General features: G+C 32.3%; 1 protein-coding gene across 1 annotated transcript in view; it reads right to left on the bottom strand.

Annotated features, from left to right (window-relative positions):
- PTPRD (protein tyrosine phosphatase receptor type D) overlaps positions 1–22,501 on the bottom strand; it is a 1,875,912-nt gene that overhangs the window by 1,162,610 nt on the left and 690,801 nt on the right. Inside the window, exon 5 of the mRNA XM_032477692.1 lies at positions 19,793–19,831. The gene's annotated coding sequence lies outside the window, so the exon portion shown is untranslated. The remainder of the gene's footprint in view (positions 1–19,792; positions 19,832–22,501) is intronic.

Genomic DNA, 22,501 nt, shown 5'->3' with positions numbered 1-22,501 from the left:
AAACCATCATGATGGAAAGTTCACAGGCAGGTGCCCTGGTTAACAATCCCTGCTAAGTCCAGCCTACTAATCACACCTACCAAAGCACCAGCTTCAAGAGAAACCATCTTGTACATTTCAGATCAGTCATTTTCCCAGTGAATATCACAGAGTAGTATCTGTTGATGTCTCATGGAACAGAAGTATCTCCAGTCAAGCTCTGTCCAAATTCTTGAACCCAAAATTCATGAGGTAAAGTAAAATGGGTGTTGTTTTAAACCACTAAGTTTCAGGGTTGCATTAAATAGCAACAGATAAATGAATTAGTATTCCTCGAGTTACATGTTTTGTTACATGTTTTATATATGTCATTCTCTCTCTCTCTCCCTTTTTTAATGGAATAAATGTGAACATTTTTTAATGCTACACAGAGCACTTCACCCAGCACCAGAAATTAATCTTACATACTTGGCTGCATCTTAGGTCAAGTACTATTCAGTAAACATTCACAGAATTGCATATGACAGGTAATATTTCACAATGGTTTCTTCATTCTAATGCTGGTGGTTTTGCGCTGCCATATTACTATAAATGAATTAGGATTTGAGAAGAATTTTGAAATGTAGAATTATATATTTTCCATTATGATTAGCTTAATTAGATGTAGAATTCAGCCAAGGACGGATGCAGAGGCTGAAATCCAATATTGTAAAATATAATTATGTTGAAATAAAGAATTAAATTTTCCTTTTTTTTTAACATCAAAACACTCTCAAGTAGCACTAACATAATACACGAAGTGTTTTTATATTTTATTCTACATTTGCCAAGAATGAGATAAAACCTACCTAAAATAGAAACTGCTCTCTCAAGCACTTGAGGTCTTTGCTCTCCGTGGACTTAGAAGCACATAATACAATATTAATAATAGTGTATAATGATTAAACTATCAATTTCTCTCTTCTAATAAAAGTATTTTTACATTAAAACATTTTGAGAAATACACCTACTTATAATATTAAAATTTAGTTCAACTACTTTAGCTAGTTTTGTAGTAGATACTAAGGCATGAAAAGATCAAAGAAGCTTTATCTTTTCTTTTTATCTATGCAGAATAATTTTTCAATTAAGTATTTTTATCAACTTGCCCCATTCCTGAGAAAATCTAAGCTATAGAGCTAATATTTACTCAATCACTGTAAAATGTATTGTATTTTCTGCCAGTGATGTCAAACAAGACAAAGAGAAAGGCAGCCCTACTTAGTGAAAAGAGTGCCAGAGACTTCAAAGTACAATGGACTATGGTTTACCCAGCTCTTGGGCCAATTACTTAATCTTTTTGAGTAACAGTTTCCTCATCTGTAAAATGAGAATAGTATTGCCTTTCAAAGTCCTTGTATTAAGGTAAATAATCTAAGCAAAACACAGCATGGTTAACAGCACATGAATATTAAATCAATAGACAGCTATTTAATATCGTTAATATACCACTTCTCTCATAGCTATGCTGAAAACACACAGTTTGTTTTGAATTGCTTACTAATCTGGCAAAACATACAGTTTCAATATAAGGAAATTACAATATATTGTTTATCATCTCTTAGTAATTAATATTCATTTATTCTGTATTTTGGGTAAAAGTACTCTCCTTAACAATTTTGATTATCCTCAAGTATCTCACTGAGGTGATCAGGCCCTTTGCATTCACTGACTTATTTCTTATGAAGTTTATCTTGCAATGCATTATCAGACACCAAAACAGTAGAGAAAAATCTGAAAAATCTTGCACCTAGGCAAAAGACTATTTGGCCATATCCACTGAAATAATTAGACACCAACAAAAATAAAATGACAGAACTACTTAAAACAATTGAAGGTGAGAAATACTACTCAACACTAACAATCTGCAATGACAAGTAAATTAACATTTAATTTTTAATTAAAATTACCAGCTGCCTAAGCACAATGACTTATGTACATGTAAAAAATATTTTTAAATATCATAAAGGCATTCTTCTATAAATCAATAATATTTTCCCAATTTTTATAAGTATTATTCAGTATTCTGAAGGGAACAGTAAATGGCATTTATGTAAACATTAGGTATATTCTGAACTTTATGATGCTAATTGCTAATTAAAACCACTGTTTTATTAAAACAAAATGAATTTTTTTTTTTGGCAGCCCATCATGCTGGAGTCTTTAGAGACCACATACTTATGAAGAAATCTCATTATTCACTATTCAATTTATGCAAGATACAAATCATTATGTCATGGAATAGGACATAATCTATTTTATTTTTCATACATTTCAAATATAACCTAATATAGTTAAGCATACTTGTTCTGACAGAAAATAGTATATAATGTACAACAGAATTGGTGTAAATAAGCCATTTCTAAATAATGCTGTCATACTCATTGGAAAAGCACTAGAATTACTGTTTACATTATCCAGTATGTTATTTCTAAAATAATTCAACAAGTCACATTTTCTGAAATCATCTGGGAGGTGGGGGAGTGTCACAAGTGAATTATCAAAAAAAAAAATTACCACCTTTTAAAATATGTATTTTTCTAAAATATTTTAAGTGCTTAATCGCTCTCTTTTACAACCATGTTGAACAAGTTCATCTCATTTTTGGTTATGTGTCAGCACCACTGTTCCACTGGGCTTCATTCTGCTTTACAAAGGAGTTTTGAGAGCTAGAGTTACTTGTTCACACAGTCAAGGCCTCTGTCTTGCTATGCACTGAAATGCCTTATGCCTGTTAAGAGTTCTTCCTCATATTTCTCTTTCATTGTCACTTTTTATTTGTCAGGAACACCTGCCTACCTGTAAAAATACTCTTGCTCGCCCTCTAATGTACCCCCTTTTTATTTAGTAATATGAGAGAAAAAAACATCTAACAAATTTTAAAATGATTTGCTCAAAGTTAAGAACGGAGAGACTCTAAATGACACCCAAAGATGTTTCTCTGTAAAAACGGGTAGCATGAATGGCAAAGAATATAGTGTTTGTTTTAGATACAGAATTCTATGTACTTTGGGGTTATTGATCGGGTTTGTTATTGTCAAAGAGATACGAGGGATTCCCGGAAAAAAAACTGTTTAGAGAAAATTCTGCTGTTATTGGGCCCAATTTCATTCACTTTAAGACATGTGTCACTGATACATTCAGATACGTATTTACTCTCTCCACCTGGAAGTTCTCTTCCCAGTTGCAATTCACTTCTTACCTATTTTTGCCAGTAGAGTTCATCAAGGGTGAAAGGGAAGGGAAAGAAGCTGCTGCCACATATCAGATAACCATTGACTGATGCAAATTTACATAAAAATTAGGTGGAAACTTACATAATACCTGGCTTTTCAAAAGTTTAATTCAGGAGGCCACTGAAAAGATAACATGGTTTATTTGGATTCTTATTTAGTTCAAATTTCATGTTAAGTGAATTCAAAATAGAATTTTTATAAATTATAACTTAATTAAATTGCATTTTCCCATTTTGCTAATCCCAGATTTTTGGGGGGAATCTTCAGATTGCATTATATAGCATCAATTATAGTACGAGCTTCCTGAAGACAGTAATTATATCTTTTCATGTCTGTAGTCTTACTTTCATGAGTGAATGAAAATTAAGTGTTTAAGATCTTAAAAAACATTTCCTTACCCTGAATAAACTGACACATAAATTTTAAGGTAAGAACACATGGTTTTACACAGATTCAAATACCGAAACAGAGTAATATTTAAAAAAAAAAAAAGATGATTAGTCATGGACATTTTAAATTCTCTTAGAACTTTCTGGATTCTTGTTGTATTTCTATTTATCTTGTAGGTTGTACTGTCTATGTTGAAACATTTTCCTTACTATTTATAAAATATTGACATTCATTTTATTAAATGTTATTAAGAAGTCGTCAAATAGTATGACTTTCTCTAACGTTCTCAATGATCTCTACTCATATTTGCAAAGGCAAGATATAATATGCACACTGTTTCACTGTAGCAAAAGCATACATCTAAGCAAATTTCACAAGGCCTACACTCAATAAACTGAGACCTGAACAATAAAGAACTAAAAACTAATAAATTACTACAAAACAAGAAGCGTATAATGAGCTATTTTGATTTATAGTATTCATTTCCATTTCATATAAGCAATCTATCTTAATACATGTTACAAAACCTTGCATCTGCGTTATTAAGCAGTACATTTCACATCCAGCTGTTCTAAAAGAGAAAGACAGTATTTACAGATCATTTTAGCAAGGCTGTATTAGCAGATCATTTCTGTTTGGCAGAGGCAAAATGTAAACAAGTTTTAAAGGGTTACATTAAACTACTGATTGTTCTGTATTACTGCCTTCAGTCTTGTAATCACCATTTATATCGTATTGGTCATTTAATCACACTTGGGAGATTTAGAGACATTTTGTCTCCATAGGTTGATTTGCCCACATTTGTATACGTATAGGTATGCTTGCTCTGGAAACCTAATTAAATTCAACTAATAGAAGACTTTTCTGCATTGCATCTGGATTTATGTATATTTGTAAAACTATGATTTAGTTTAAATACACTATAGTTCAGTAGAATGCGATTATTTTGATCACATCGAACAAGCATAAGCTTTTTGCAAGCAGATTTTCTTATCTCCGTGTAAAAATGTATAGAGTAAGTCTCAAGTGTTATTACTATTAATACCATTTTACTAAGTAGAAAATTTATGAGAATAAGCTGAACTTAATACATGGCAAATACACTTGAGGGCTTAGAGTTTAATGTTTTATTTGAACTTTGTTACAAAGATATAAGGTAAGTAGGAGGGCATATTACTCCATTTTTTTCCTTAAGGAAACTAAAGCTCAAAGAAAGTTAAGTAACTTAGATTACTTAAATAGCTAAACAGTAGCAGAAGGAGGACAGAAACCCAGAATTTTAAAATTTAAGTCTTTTGCTCTTTTACACACCAAGAGGTAATTATAATTGACTCTTGAACAACATGGGTGTGAATTGTGTTTACACTTATATGTGGATTTTTTTTTTCAATAGCAAATACTGTAGTACATGATTCATGGTTGGTTGAATCTGTGGATTAGGAATCACATATATGGAAGGCTGAGTATAAGATATACACCAATTTTCAACTGCACTGAGGGTCTGCACCCTCACGTTGTTCAAGGGTCAACTTTATAAAGGAAAGGACGATTAGGAAACTACTAAAGATTTAGGCCTACAACAATGTAATTCAATCCTTCATAAGGAAAGACAAAAATTTGACTGATTTTATTCCAAGTACTTAACTTCTGATTATGAACTTGGAAGCAATTCAGTGAATTTAAAGAATTACTACATTATTTCAGATCATTCTGACTTTATTCCAAGATTTTCTATTGTCAATTCCAGTAAGAGATTTTTGTACTGTTTTGTTTTGATTGTTAATTTAAAAGAGTTTTAAGAGAAATGGAAAGTTTTATTTACCAAAAGGAAATTTTAACTGAATCTCATTTTATTTTGAAATCCTTCTGTTAAACAGGACTATACTAAGTTGCAGACATCCAGAATATTATCTAAGCTGTTATCTTGCACTGATACCAATCAGATGATAGATGTAGATATGCTGACATATAGATTAGTTGATATGTAAGATCATATGTCACATATGTCATAAGCATGTTGATAATACAAGTGCTTTGTTGCTATCTACTTTATAACTTTCAGCGGATACATATAAAACTAGAGGAACAACAACAAAAATAAAAATAAAACAACTTGTCAAGTAAGAACAGATTACTGATTATCTTGTTTTAAGGGTTGATTTTCAGAGATAAAACATATGCTGAGAATAAAGGATTCCTATTAGTTACCTACAGCATATTCCACATTTTATTCCAGTGCTTCTCAACAAAGGGTAATTTTAGGATCCACATGACAAAGGCAATGTCTAGAGACACTTTCGGTTGTTAGAACCAGCAGACTGCTACTGCATGCAGTATGTAGAAGCCAAGGATGCTGCTAACAATCCACAGGGCAGTCTTACATGTCAACAGTGTGAAGGGTGAGAGACCCTCATCTATTCAAATAGTTCTTCTTGTGGGTTACAAGTGAGATGAATTCACACAACCTACATAATTACGTATGTTTGCTTCAGAGTCCTAGCATGACTTCCAAGCTAAACAGCTATATCCAATATATGAAGAGTTGTTCACTGGGAAAATAAACCAGTAACAGTTCCCTTATTCCCATCATTGTGATGCATGAATGTATGTCATTTTTCCTTTAGGATTCAATCCAGCATTAGAGTTTTGAGATTTTGCAGCAGCTTAGCAATACACAAAATGCCAACAAGCTTTTCACTGATTTTAACCTGCAGAAGTCAGTTTTTACTTTCTGTGCCATATGAAACCGTGTATAAAATAATAATAAAAGAAAACAATACCCATTGAATATTTTCCCTCATTTACTTCTGATTTCTTTTATTATTGAACATGAAAATAGTAGCCATCTGGACTGAAAAGGAAATGGCATTTCCCATTTCTAAAAGAAAACAGCAATAACCAAAAGCCTGAAGAAATAAAATTCATCACATTTTCTCCCCATTGCCTGAGCCTAGAGACACAGAGATAGGCTAACAAGTTTGAGATACGAACATAAACTTTTATTGTGAATTGAAAAAAGTTTATTTTACTTTTTATTTCAGTTCATTAATATTTTTAATTTGCACACTGGCAAATGCATGATCATCTTTCCATCAAAAACAAATTAAACCCTCAGGGAAGGAGAAATACTACCCGATGAGAAGAGGTTCCTTCCTCAGCTTGTCAAGAAAGGCATTTCAAACTACTGGAACAGTTGACAGCAAATCTCTGGTACATAACATACCTATTTGTGACACATTACTATTATTGAATATACATGTATCCTTCAGATACTATGATAAATTACTAAACCAATTAAACTGACAAAAGTGTTTTTCAGTTTATCCAGTTGGTCTCGCAATAGTGCACATTTATTTGCTGCATTTGAACACTTGAAACCGAATAACATACCAAGAAGACCTAAAAAAATGAATTAAAAGTAATCTATTACCTAATCTAGCTTTTTACAACTTCCATAAAAAATTCCTTTTTGGTACTTACTGTTTTCAATAGGAGGTTCTATGCTTGCTATTGTGACAGAAAGAAGTGAAAAGATGAAACCTATGATGGATGAGTAATATACAATACACTAACAAACAACTCGTGGGCTCAATTAGCCACTAATTCTGTCCAACTTGACTTGTTCAAATCCTCAAAAACCTATTTTAATATTTAGCACTTGTTAATCTATATACAAACTTTTATATCAAATCGCTTTAAATGGGCAAGATTATTTCACTTGATAAATGACCCGCTGCACAAAAGTTCAAATTTGCTACTTGAAAAATAAAATACTTAATGGCCTTGAGCCTTATTTCCGCCAGAAAAACTCAGACATAAAGTGTCTAATACTTTTGCTTAAGAACAAAACTTAAAGGCATAAATTCTTCTTGTATGTTAGTGAAACAAGACAGAATCAAAGACCTAGTAAATTTAGGGGGAAGAAAGGAGATCATGGCTCTAGTCACCGAGGGATGATGAGATAAGGTCCATCAAGAATATCACCAAGTCTTCCTCACTCTCTAGATTTCATGCTACACATTACGAACGACAGAAAGAAACGTGAGCCATACTTCTGTCCTTGCTAACTTGCAGTAAATAGAGTGGAAAGGTATCATAAACAATGAGGAAAAATTATAATAAAATCAAATTATGCCAAGTGCAAAACACATGGATCAAGTCATGAATTAATGGTAGTTTAAAGCCAAGAGAGATTCATCTGTGACATTGTAAGACATTACAGAAGAACCAGAATTAAGCTGGCCCATGATGGAATGACTCGCTTTAGAAAACTAAATACAAAGCATCCCAAATCACCCTCTTATCTAGAGCAGGGAATGTATTGTATAAACGACTCTTTCCACACTTTTTTATTTTAATTATTTCTTTTTAATGGCAAACTTCTGAGAGAGACAAGAGAAATGGGCCTAACATTCTACTAAACTCTGCAGGAATTCTGCTACACAAACCACGGCTTAGACATTTCATCACTTAAGAAGGAATTTCAGTGCTTCCTATTGTCCTCGGAACTACTGTAAAAGTTCATCTTGGTCTTAGATTCTTTATTGACTGAGCAAGAGGCTGCAAATGCTCTAAATTAAAGGATCCACTGTAGGACAAGAAGCAGAACTGTGAAAAAACCAGCAGCACGTGGCAGAGACACGTGCATCCCATCCATGTTCATCACAGGAACAGTAAGAAATAAAAGAACTGAATACTGGTAGAATAAATCTTTAATACGATGTTAACAGATTTCACTAAAATTACGGTCTTTTGCCTTCAATTTTATAATCTGGGGCTTTGGTGAGGTTCAGTTCCATAGCTTTCCTTAATCATGGGATTTCTTGCCCGAAGTTGTGTCTTTACAATGTAAGTGCTTAGAAATTCTCAAAAGAAATTCTAAGAAGGTAAAGAAACCTCCCTACTTCTAGCCACCAGCAAGCTTAACTTTTACTTATCTAAGTTTCATATTCAAAATAGAGTATCTTGTGCCTTAACTAGGTTACACAGATATATAATGGTACAATAAGACAACAGGTGGTCCACCTGCACAAAAACAAACAAAAAAACACAACTATACACAAACTAGCACATCAAAATAAGGGACACAGGTTTGCTTCATTTGAGCTTCCTATATTTAAAGCTAAGATTAAGTTGCCTTTTTTAATCCTAAATTACCTAAGTGCTATTCTTACCATAGGGCTACAACATATTTTGTCTTATAACCATTTTTCTGAAGAGGATCACTAGATGAATACATTTTTGCATCGCAACAATATAAACTGCTTTGATAAATCATTGCAATACTAAATACGGATCCAAAATCAAGTGGAAAGGTGCAAAGACTGACCTGGTTTCTGTCCATAACCATACAGTTTTGGGCAAATGTGAGATAATTTTGAGAGCTCTTATGATTGGCATGAAACATACTGTGTCATATAAATGTAAAAAATGGAAATGATAATGACAGTAAGAATATCACTTTATTAGTTTAAATCAGTGAGTGAAATATTGATAGTTCAGTAATGAAATTCAGACAATTAGCTAGTTCTCTGCCATCAATGGATGAGTATATAAAGATGTGGTATCTGTGTGCATAAATATGTAACTAAAAATGAATAAATATATAAAAAGATAGTTTTATTCAGTCACAAAAGAAGAATGAAATCTTGTGATTTAAGACAATATGGATGGGTGTTTAGGTCATTAGACTAAGCAAAATGAGAGAGAGAGACTCTTCTAGAATCAAAGAACAAATATCTGTTTCAGATAAAATTTTTAAAGACAGAATATATAATAGTTAAACCCATGAAAATTTTCAACTTTAAAAATAACATACATACAAGTACTTGATAGGTAGATGAAGAAAAGAATGCATCACATCATTAACATAATGTACTCGTTGAAAACAATGAGCACTTTCACTTCAGTATGAAAAAGAATTTACTTTCCAAATCCTATTCCAAACAGGTGTTAAGCAAAGAACTGAATAAAATGAAACGCCTTAATAATCAAATAAATGCTAAACAAATTTTTACTTAGTTTATCTTACAATGAAAAAATGTATAAAGCTCACTCGTTTTGTTTACAACACTTTGGTGGCTATTTCAATCAAAATCTTACAAGTTAGTTTTGAAACTAACAGAAATGGAAGAAAATATTTTAAGCAAATGTGCCTTGTCATCCCAAGGGAAACTTTACCATGGATATTAAGCAATGACACTTATTCCTTAACAGCCCCGTAAGCCATGGACAATTTAGGGAACAATGGGAAGAATGAGCCAGTTTGCAATGCAGTAGAAGGAAATAATTATACTTGGTGAGATAAACTCTTCCCTTTGGATTATCAGACACTCCATTTATAAAATAATTTTGGAACACATGAACTACTTGATACTTCTGGCTGTAATACCCTCATGGTAAGAAGTATCTATTTGCAGAACTCAAAAAATAATGTTAGGAAACTAGTAATGCAAGAATCCAAATAAAAGGTACAAGATTTTTTTTTTTCCCTTAAGTCCACCTTGAGTAAAAAATTCTATTCATTCCTCCCTTCTCAGAAAATGCTCTCCTTAAAATTTACTTACATAACTGTGGTGAATTGAGCATTGGTGTTAAACCAACAGCAGTTTAAGGAATTCTGCTCTTTCCTATTACAGAAGTGTGAGAGATGGTAGCATACATTTCACAAACGTAAAATTCTTTAGTATGTTAAGGAATAGATATAAACACAAATATTTGAGCTATCCACTGATACCTTGTAAAGAAAGTACACCAAAATATTTTTGTTCATAAAAGAAAATGACATTGCATGCATAAGTATGAAACAAAAATATCAACAGTCAAGACAAAAAATCATTACACTATCAGGATTCTAAGGTTCAACTATGCATGAACTTCGGTGAAAATTTAACAGAATATCTTCTGTTCACCCAGATACAAAGACGGAGTGGGGTTGAGCCTTTTTCTCCAAAATAGATCACTAGAGTTGAAAATAATTTTGGTAACAATTTACAAATAGACTCATTTCACAGATGAGAAAACTGAGACCTAGAGGCTTTAATTTGTTTGTCAGAAGTCACACAAAAAGTCAGCTGTGGAGACGGCCTACAACTCAAACTCAAGGATCATGAAGGTATTCCTAGAGTACAGTATCATTTTCAGTCATATTTTTCATACCAAGAGTTAGTCATCTGGTGTTTTAAGTTCTTACTTACGTCATGGTATGAAAGCAAAAATCTTAAATCAAGACACACAGAAAATCTAGGCATTGTACTATGCATATATAGAGTGACCATGTATGGATTGGAATTGGAACTGACTGGAGTAACTTGATAAAATGAACAGAATCTCCTCTTTTTCTCTTACAAATGACTCCTACTGAGAAATCCAGCTTCATCTGCTACAAACAGTGGGAAGAAATGGATGGGAAGTTACAACAGAGGATTATAAAATACCCTCAAAGAAGATATCTAGTCTTTAATTTGTTCATTTTAAATTATATTCAATATCTTCTAGTAACCTACAATGAAAAATAATACGAAAATGAATACATTCATGTATATGGATGACTGAAACATACTGTACATAAGAATGATACAATGTTGTAAACTGACTATATTTTAATAAAAATGTAAATTTAAAAATAAAATTAAAGAATATATACTAAAATGAGGTTACATGGTTAGAATAAACATTGTAAAATAGCTGCATAATATACACCCCCTAAATGTGACAAATGGAAAAGGGAAGATAAAAGACTGTACTACTTTTAATGAGAAAAAAAAAGTCTTACTTCTTAATAGCAATCAGTTGGAATAAAAGCATGCCACAATAAAAACTGAATTGTATGTCTTTAAAGGCAACACATGATCTACCACTAGAAAATAAATCTGTCTTCCACTATCGGAGCAAAATTTTTACCATGATATCCCTGACTTGGCAAGTAAGTAGCAAAAACCTGTATTCTGATAAAAGGCAATGATACTATGATTAAAAAGGTAAATGTACAACTTCACTAATGGCTTTATAAGTCTGATTTTAGGGTTCTAGAATGATGATCTCATGCATTTAAATTATCCCCAATAGAGTTTACAGAGATGGACACTGGGGTGTCACGAGTTCTTGCCAAAACCTCAGCTGTTTCCCATTGAGGTTATTTCTTTGTTCGCTCAAAGAGTGCATTAATCAAATTAGTACTAAGAATTATAGTACTGAACCAGTTTAATGCACTGGAATGTGGAATATAAAGCCATCAACAAAGGTACAGGAAACAAAATATGAGCTCTTACATAAAAAAATTGAATTGTGAATACTAAAAGTGACTTTTGTATGCTTAATTTTTAAAAGTGGTTTTGCTTATTCCTGAAGTAAGGTATGCATGAGTGTTAGGGAGACTTGCCTGTAAAGCCATCTCCTTAAGTTTTAACCCAGTCCCTTTACCCAGGTTTATTGATTTCCTTTTCAGGATATAAAGTATTTGAAATTCTTCAGATACATGTTGGTAGAACAAAATTTTCACAGTTTCTTTCTTTCAAAGAAGAAAAAATATTTGTGTTTTCCTACAGTAAATGATTTTGTGAAAATTCACGGCAAATTGCAGGATTTCAAGAAATTTCAGTGAATCTTTTCTACATAAAAGAATTGTTCTTTCCAAGGAACACTCAAAACAGAACTTGACCATACATGTAGTAATCAAAAGTTTTATTCTAAATCTTTCCCAGCAGGAGACATTTTTAGTGAAGCAGATTACTGCAGGACAATCAGACAAGAGCAAAGACAGAACCAAATCAGTCCAGTGTTATGAGTCATACAGCAACTACATAGCTGCCTAAGTATGAAACATGACTTTCTAATTTTAGTTAAGAAAAATAAATCCTATGCTATGGTTTACGAATTACTTGCACATATATTTAACAGAGCACTGATGTATCATAAATACCTAGAAAACATTACCCCAGAATTAACCTTAATATTATAATCTTTCTCAGGAACCTTTCTGGTTATCTCCATTCCATTCTATACCTAAAAAGTCCTCAATCAAAAGCATACAGATGCAATCACCATGGGCATGTACCAAGCATTTAGGTGTCTTCCATGTCTAGGTACTAGTACACATATCAGGGTTAAAAAGGGTATCTCAGAAACTACGGGAGGGCCTGGGGTGGGCAGCCACATATTTACTATTATTAACATAGCCCCAACTTCCTTAAAGCCCACCTACCTTGCCACTTACCATTGCTCAGTACCTTCAACGAGATGCAATTATATTTTTCAAGAATGATTTTAAAAAATCATTTTAAATGTCTATATGGTTTACTGTAAAATTTTACTTAATAAGTAAGCATATTAAAAATCAAATAAAAACTCATGTCAATTTTCGTGGTTATGGTAACAAATAAAAATACACGTCAAAAATACAAATGCATGTGTATGATAGGATACATGCCTGTTAATTAGTGGTCATTTTGGGGACACTGCCTTCAATGTGTTATTAACAGAACTTTGGCAGAACAAAGATTTAAATAAATAAAATATAAATATTTGAGGACTAATTAGTAATAGAGACTGATAAAGCAACATTCTGTGCCAATGGGGGAAAAAATAGAGTAAGGAATATATGTATTTGACAGTCAATCAATATTTATTTGAAAATGGTGATAAACAAAACTATATTAAATCACTTAAAAAAATCTATGCTTATTTTTTCAGGAAAATTAAATATATTGTGTACTATTGCCTTTCAACCTCAATCATTTTATTATCATTTCATGTATTTCTACTCCTCCTTTATTTCTGAAATTGTGAAAGACATCTTCTACCACATATATCCCACTAACAGAAAATGGTAAACCAATTCAGCATCAACTAGAAAATAGAAATGATATATGGAAAGATATTTCCATTATGTCTCAATATGTTGATGAGCAATTTTTTAAGGTATTTATCGTTTTTTCGATACTAGAGTTTGTATTGCAGGAGTGGTTTTCAGGCTGGGCCAAAGTGGGAATGACTGAGAATGAATGAGAAGTTGAAAGGGGCGTCATCTGCCAATTGTAGAGCTTCTCTAGTATCACTTGATATATTTGTTGAACAGTAAGTCTGGTGTTCTGTGTACCAAAATAGGAAGTAACATACAAGAACAAATAATAATAAACAGAGTTAAAAAAATATGAAAACACTATTAAGGTAGTATTTCTATTTTGGTGAACACCTGGAGAAGTACTGGTTGACCTAGGACAGCAGGCAAGAAATCAAGCAGTGGATGCCGTGCTTAATTAAGCACAAAATGCCCTTTCGATATGTTAGTACTAAGATAGGTACTGTCAGTAGATTTATCAGGATCCCTATTTAAATTGTTCTCATAAAAGCATTTATTATTATATGTCATATGAGAGTGGCCTAAATTAAAAAAGTAGATAATTCATCTTTCCACTAAAAGGACACTTCTCCATGTAGTCCAATTACCAAAACTAGTAGAATCAAACTAAGGATTGCTACCAGCAAATATGTGAATCCTATGCCATTCTGAGAAGCAAACTAATGATGACATAATTTTTGCTCAGTGCTAAGGAAGTATGGTTAAAAACTTGCAGTCTCTCAAAAATGGTATGTGCTGCACTGAGAATGTTTTTAAACTATGACTCTGAAAGTGAAATTAGGTAAGAGGAGTAAGCAGACACAAGATTAATGTAAGTTGTTCAAAGATGCAAGGATGTACCACTCAAGTCAGATTGAATTACAGATGTAATGACTCTGATTCTTAAAATCTGAATAAACATTATAGAGGAAGATATCAATGTCCCACAGTTATTCTCTATATAGGCTTTTAATGACTGACATGAAATTCTCCAGGAGGCATAATTTGTTGTGCTCCCTTCCACAGTAGTGGATTTAAATATTCTCAGTTCTAGGTTAGTCTATACAATTATTAACCTCCATTCCTATGTGTAAAGAAAAAAAAAAGGTTATGTTTAATTAATTAATTAATTAATTGGCTGTAAAAATGATGCTATTTGATATGTCACTGGCATTTAAATTATTACATATCTTATAAAGTAAAAATAAGCTAGCACATGGACACTACTATATGGCAAAAAAAAAAAATACATATAGGAAGGGGTGTTGTTTCAGGTCATTTCAAAGAATAAAGAACTCAACATAGATTATTCTAAAAATCACACCAAAATAAAATCACCTAAGACATGGAGAATCTCTAACTTACAAAAAAAGAAGTGATTGTTATATGGTCCTTAATATGGATTATTACCTAAAATTGATTAAGATTAAAGAACTGAAAGCATTACAAGCATTACAACAAGAATGCTGTTCATTTTTCAATTCAAAACTGTATCAATTTAAATTTGGGTGTATGTCTTGTATTTTCTCCCTACTTCATGCTTTTTGTTTCTCTAAAGATACTTGGTAAGTGAATAATAGCTGATTTTTATTAAATATATTTGTGCAGCTATCCCCAAGGCTTTATTTTATGCTTAGCAAATAAGTGATACCTCAGGTTATTTGGTGGCATTCAGAACAGAACTACTTTGAAGTATAAAATACTACTGCCTTTGAAAACACAACTCCAGACTTCAGAATTACCCAAACACTACAATGGTCATTTTCCCAAACCTATTTGATTAATTCAGACAGGCTTTATGCTGATGTAACAAAATAAAACCATGAAAGAAAAAAATAATAATTCCATGGCTTAGGACAAATAATTTACTTATTTTTCTAATGAACTGGCTCTGGAACTAGGAGTCTTTTCCATCAGGTGACTCAGGGATCCAGGATAGTTTACTCTTATGATTCTGTTATCTCAAAGTGATGCCTCTTCTGTAGAGGCAGAAGTAGCCTAGAAAAGGACACAGGATTTTTCACTTCCTCTGCCCTAAATGACATGCACCCACCTAACTATAAGTTAGAGGGAAAATATAATATCCCTTGTACTGACAAATGAAAGGAACCCCAAATGCTGATAGGCACTAACCGTGCCTTCCACACTGGCCTTATGATTTCTAACAACCTGGTATCTCAGCAAGGTAAAGGGAAACAATGAGAGGCCTAAAACAAGTGTTCAGAATTATAGTCAACAGCAGTTTTCAAAAATACTAAAAACAAAAGCAGGAACACATAAAATGATAGTCCTTGAAGTCAGACTTACATTTTTATATTCCCTAAACTCTATCAATTGTTTGCACAAATAAGTTAGTGAATAAATTCTGAGAGAATAACTGAATTGAGGAAGTCTCTCAACATGATTTATGTATGCATCATGACAATTTACATTACATCAGAATAACATTTTAATAAATATACATTGCTTTAATATTGACATAGTATACATATACTTCATTACATAGAGAGAGACATAGTATATATATACTTTATTATATGGTATAGACATAGTATATATATACTTTATTATATGGTATATCTCTCTCTCTCTCTGTCTCTCTCTCAATTCAAAACTGTGAGGAAGGCATATGTATGTGGTTTGTTCCCTTCAGTTTTTACACGCAACATAAGATCCTTACAAACTACATAGTATTTTACACCAAATATTTAATTTTTGAGGCGAGGGATACTTCATAAGAGCAAGACATTTTGGAAAGTGTACAAGAAATATTTTTAAACCCTCTATATCGGAGACAGCACTCGATTCTTGGAAAAGGCAATACTCAGTGAATAACTTGTATTTTTTTAAAGCAATTCCATGACTAATACTAAGCACATGAATGTAATCTGCAGGTTGTCTGCAATACTATTAAAAAATCAGGATGGCCAAACGGACACAAAATTTATTAAAAACTGAGAACATAAATGAGAGAATAGAACAGTCATTAATAACCACAGTTTAACTACAGAAGTATTATGTGGATTTCCACTATGTAGATTCTGTTTTGGTTATTAATTATATGAATCTGGATACATAAAAATACATATAAAAGATAGCAATAGAGATATGATATAAAAGATAGATACACATCACATAAAATACACACACACACACACACACACACACACACACAATTTGGGCATACACTGTGGCAGTTTCGCCCCCTTCCCTTGGATTTAAAGCAAGCAGACTTTTAATTCTCAACTGACTATAGAAGTACAAAAGACTAAATCTCCTTTTAACCACTTACGTATCAATTTTTTAAGGACTGCAAACCTGGATTGTTACTCCAATATATGTAGAATTGGATTTTATTAAAAGCCTACTGGGGAAGTTTTCTTTGGAAAGTATCTCAATGTAGTCTTTGGCATCCTAGGAACAGATGGAAACCTCAGCATCATGATTAAGTGATCGCAGATGAAGTAACTAACCTGTCAGACCCTTAGTCTCCTCAGCTCTCAAGTGGTGACCACAATGCATGCCTCAGAGTGTGTTGAAGTAAGACTACATACATGAAAAAAAAGCACCTAGCATAGTACCTGATACACAGTGAATGCTTAAAAATAAGAATTCTCTTCAACCATACATAATTGTGCATGTGTTATTATTTTGACCTCTTAAAAGGTCCAAACTCCAGGTGCACAAAATAAAATTTATGAATTGGAACAGATTGCTGCAACTGCACATACACACACACAATTCAGTGAATCATAAGCATTAAACACATTATCTTATGTAAGTGAAAAAATGCTGCAATAAGACTTTCTGTTAAGTGTTCTCAACGTCAATATACACAATGTTAGCTCTTCGTATTGAAGTGAATTTTTATTGCTTGCATTTAGTTCCAGAGTAAATATTCTTTTTATTTGAGAGTTATGTGATGATTGAATGAAGTATATTTTAATTTATTTGCTTTGTAACACTTTGCATTCTATCATTTATATTTCAATACTATTCTGGTTTAAATTTACATGCATTTTCTTTTCTGAGTTACACTCTAGAAACAGTTTTCTAGAATGTATCTGTATTCCCTAAAACAAATTCGGAATTATTTATTAATCATCCTCTATGTTTATGTCATTGTTTCTTCTGAAAAATCATAATTGGATAGAAGCAAACAATACAGGAAATAAATATCAGGTTTGGGCTATATAGTACAGTTAGTATAGGTGAGATCCCAAATAAGTTATTCAAGTGACAGTATTTCCTGGGAACTACTAAATACAGAGCAATGTATTAGGCATGCTGTGGCAAACGGCACAAGAGGGCATTGTTACTTCATTGAAAAGCTTGCAAAATTGCTGAGTAGAAAATATGCACACATTACAAGGAGCTTAGAACATATGACAGTAAAAGTTAAAATGTTAAACTTTGTGATCCTGAAATAATGAATTCAGGGAGAGGGGGAATTAAACTAAAATATTTAAAACAATGAAGAACTTCAGGAGAAAATGGGAATTGAACTTGGCCCTAAGAGATAAATAGAATATGGGTGGGTGAGCAGACTCTGTTCACAGAAGCAAAAATATTGACGACGGGGTCTGTGAGAGGAAAGAATTTACTAATGTGATTAGTGCTGAGTTTCTTGGAACATACTCAAGGGAGATTGGTTTTGAGTCAACTGTGGCAGTACTCAATTTTATCATATAACAGACTAGGGAAAAAATTTTAAAGCAAATAAGGTAGGATATGTAAGTACAAGAATAAGTATTGTTTTAGGTGAGTGATTTGTCTGCTTTATGAAACACGGATTATCAATCAGATAAATCAGAAGATGGTAGAAGGTTCAGAAGATAAGAGTGATAATCAGAATTGCAAGAGCATATTGTCAACTTCAATGAAGAGGAAGGTAGAATTAAGAGAAAAGGGGTAATTACAGGACGAAGGTCCAGATCCTACAAATGCAACTGAGAGAAGGTTTAGGGTGGGGAAGAAAATCCAAGAACTGGAATTCATTATGATGAAAATGGGGAGACAAAATTTTTGCTCTCTGTAAGACATAACCAAGTCTGTCCTCCTTCCTAACAAATACTTAAGCAAATCCTTATTTTTGCATGAAACGTTGAAGGGATATGAGTTTAACTACCATCCTTGTCCTGAGAATGAATAGTGTCAACTTTGTTACTCTGTGGCAGAAAGGTATAGACTGGATATGGCCTGCAGTAGCCCAGAAAAGCCATGAAAAAATGATCAAAAAATATTAGTCTGTATACTCTGAGAAGTATTTAGGAGCAACAAGTAGAGCACAATCATAAAGACAAGGAGAACTCTCACCACTCTCCCATTCTAAACCAATATCCAGTTATTAATCAAGAATGGTGTGTAGGACTGTACTCCGGTAATTTATCTGCTTAGAATATTTCTCTTGGCTGAGTATCATACAAAGGTGACTCTAGAAATCAGAAAAGTTGTGGACTTCCAGATTACACAAAATAAGAATTCAAGCTAGAGTATAGTTTTAGAAAAATTAAGATAAAATACTAGCTATATGTTTTATAACCCAGTATAGATTCAAAACACAGTAGTACCCCAATACATGAATCTGATTGTGAGCAATATTCCTGTAATATTTGGAGTTAAAAAAGAGAGAGAGAGAGAGACTTGGTGGAATACAAAATAAACACAAAAGGTACTGTTTGGAGAAATACAGAAAAACTTCTACCTCATTGAGTCATCTTTTTAATTAAAAATCTATCTTTGCCATACCTGTAATGTATATACACAGCAAAAAGTATAGAAATTTCAAGTTTCTGTGTAGACAAGAGTAGTGCCTTAAGTATACTTCTAGTTCTATAATATGTAAAGTATAATATCAACATTGTAGCCATAAAAACCTTTTTAAAAATTCAGTTATCATATTCGGCTCCTCAGGGGTTTTTATCTTGCTATTGCATTTGATCTCTTTTAAAAGAAAAACCTCAAATTGATAACTTTGTGCATCTTACCTGAATAAACCTCTTTCCTATCTCAGACTCTTCCAGTGCTGATTTTTGTTTCCTTAAGAAACAAATGCTACTCCTCTTTGGAATATTCTCCTGACCCATGAAGTTGAACCTTTTGAGAAGAATCTGGACTTAAGAGATCGTCGCACATGGGTTAACATGTAATTGACCTTCTTCTACTGGACTTAGGAGATTCAACCTCAAGGATTGGAAATGAGGGGAGAATTTAGAAAAGGGATTAAGCTTGAGATAGGAAGAAAGACATCCTCCAAAAATGTGTGGCAAAAGAAATAAAAATAGTAATAGTAGTATAAAAAATGTCTCACCAGAATTCTGAAGTCACCAGATGATCCAGGAGTCCAAGCCTAATTTAAAAAAAGATATAAGAAAAGTTATTTTACTTACCGTTTTAAAAAATAGACATATCATAAAATTTTATACTTCTGCAATATTATTACGTTTACAAATATTACAGACTGATGAAAATACCTTTGGAAACCATTTTTTTCTAGGTGAAAATATGTTTTTCACTTAAGCTGAAGTGTTTATTTAATCTCATATTGTTCCATTAAAACAAAGAAAAAAATAGTCTAGATATTAAAAAATGTTTCTAACTACTCAGGTGACCATAATTATGCCATTTAATCCTCTAAATTTTCAAAAGAAGGGACACTACTTATAAATATATTTGAAATCTTTTAATGTTTATTACATACATTTATTTTTCTTATGGGCGAGGCAGTCCAAAGCTTCATTTTTAAAATGTTTTCCCATTTTTCTACCTTTGCTGGTGGCTATCAGACAGTAATTAGTTTAGACTTTGATTCATTTTTGAAAAGTAAATCCATAGACAATATTATAATGAGAAAAAAAGAAGGTTTTAATTTCCAAATTATATTAAAACGCAGCCTCTATTTTTTTAAGCTATTTGAAGTTCAAATGAAAGGCAATATCTGAACAGCAAAAATCCCCAAGAGAAGACCTACCACCTGCCGTGGGATACAAAGGTTTTATAAATGTTGTCTTGTGTAAAAGCAGTGGCAAACACTGTGAGGCCTTTTGAAAATATGCCTGCCTGCCTGTGTTTGAGCAGAAATATTGAACTTCTAGCCATTATTATTATAAAATACAGGAGATTATTGTTTTTAAACATATGACGATTGCCTTTTACCTCTGTCTTGGGAATTAAGTTTGAAATTATGTCTTGTATAAGTAGTGAAAAACCTATCTTTCCTCAAGAAAGAATGAAGAATACAATAAATGTGAAAAGAAGTTGATGCTACGTGTGTACGGTTTTCTGTCCCTATAAATATGTGTCTGCATTTTATTTTCGGAACGTTTAAATTATCTGGCTAGAACTGCATACATAATACTGGATCACTCAGTGGTAATAAACTGGTCAGAAAGAATCTATTAAAATTCCTTCTCTAGGGTTTACAATCATTTGAGAAGACTAGTAGTTCACTTGAGTGGAACAAGTAGTAGATCTTGCTGTATTGTAAGAGAGCCCTATGAATTCCCTAGTCTGGCTTCAAAGGTGCAAAGAAGATGACATGCCTCCTGGAAGCCTCTGTCTCTGGATCTCAGTTCTATTCATGTGAGCCATTGCAAAGGTTCGGTATATTTTCTTTCCTTTTCACATTTTAAGTCATTTCTTTATTGTGAGTTAGAAACCACTTAAGAAACTTGCAAAAGTACAAATGTATATAGCTCAATAAATTATCACAAAGTGAATGCTCATGTAGTCACTACTCGGATCAAGAACTAAAATAAAACAACACATAGAGGCTCACAGCTTGTTCTGTCAGTGAACAAGCATATATACACACACAGCATATATACATATGGCATATAAACACAGTATACACACACATACGCATAGCATATATATGCACACATACATATATATATACACATACAGTATGTATGTTTCTGTTTTGTATTTATCTTGTCCATCTTGTAGTTTTATGTTGTCCATCTTGTAGTTTTATTTTACCTTAGTTTTGAACTTTATATAATTAAAATCACACTGTATTTTCTTCTATGTCTAGTTTCATTTCATTCCCTTAACATTATGTTTGTGAGATGCATACATCTTGTTGCTTGTAAATATAGCCAATTTTCATTACTCTGTAGTATTCCACTGGATAAATAATACTGCAATTTATATATTCAGTCCTCTATTGACAGTTATGAATTGTTTCTACTTTTTAGTTATTATGAATAACTCTATTATGAGCATTCTTTTTTTATATGTACATACATTTTTCTTGGGTATTTCCCGGAAGTAATTTACTATGTCAAAAAATATGCCTATTTTCTACTGTAGCAGACATTGCCAAATAATGTATTAAGAGTTGCTATTGTTGGACAAATTCACAATGTATTTTCATTCTGCTTAATTTTAGTCATCAGTTTACTGTGTAATTAAATTTACATTTCCTTGATTAATGAGTTTTAGTGCACTTTCATGTATTAGTCATATAAACATAATTCATACCAACATACACTATTTTTTCACTTAAGGAGACAGTTTTCAACTTTCTTGTCCATTGTATGTGGGTTGTTTTCTTACTGATTTGTAGAAGAGCTTTATATATTCCAGATATAAGTCTTCTGTTGGTTACATGTGGTGAAAATACATTTCCCACTCCATCGCAAACTGCTGTACTCACTTATTTGTGCTTTTTGTTATCAATTAATGCTTAATTTTACAGCAGTCAAATTTAACCATCTTTGTCATTCTTTCTGTGTCTTATTACATAAAATGATCATATATATTCTACTCTATCTTCTATTGAAAGTTTTTTATTATTTGTTTTTTTGCCTGTCACATCTAATTCCAAAACCTATCTGAAATTAATGTTTTGCTCTGGGTAAGCTGGGGTAAAATTTCATTATTTTCCAAATTGACCCAACAAAATTTACTGAAAATACCTGACTTTCCTCACTGCTCTACAATGTTAGTTTTCTCATAAATTAAGTGTCCATAGATACTTGGCTGTTTCTAGATGTCAATGTGTTCCATTAAACTA

Source organism: Camelus ferus, chromosome 4 (genome assembly GCF_009834535.1).
Source record: "Camelus ferus isolate YT-003-E chromosome 4, BCGSAC_Cfer_1.0, whole genome shotgun sequence".
Taxonomy (NCBI): Eukaryota; Metazoa; Chordata; class Mammalia; order Artiodactyla; family Camelidae; genus Camelus; species Camelus ferus.
This window is presented reverse-complemented; position numbering and strand designations above follow the sequence as displayed.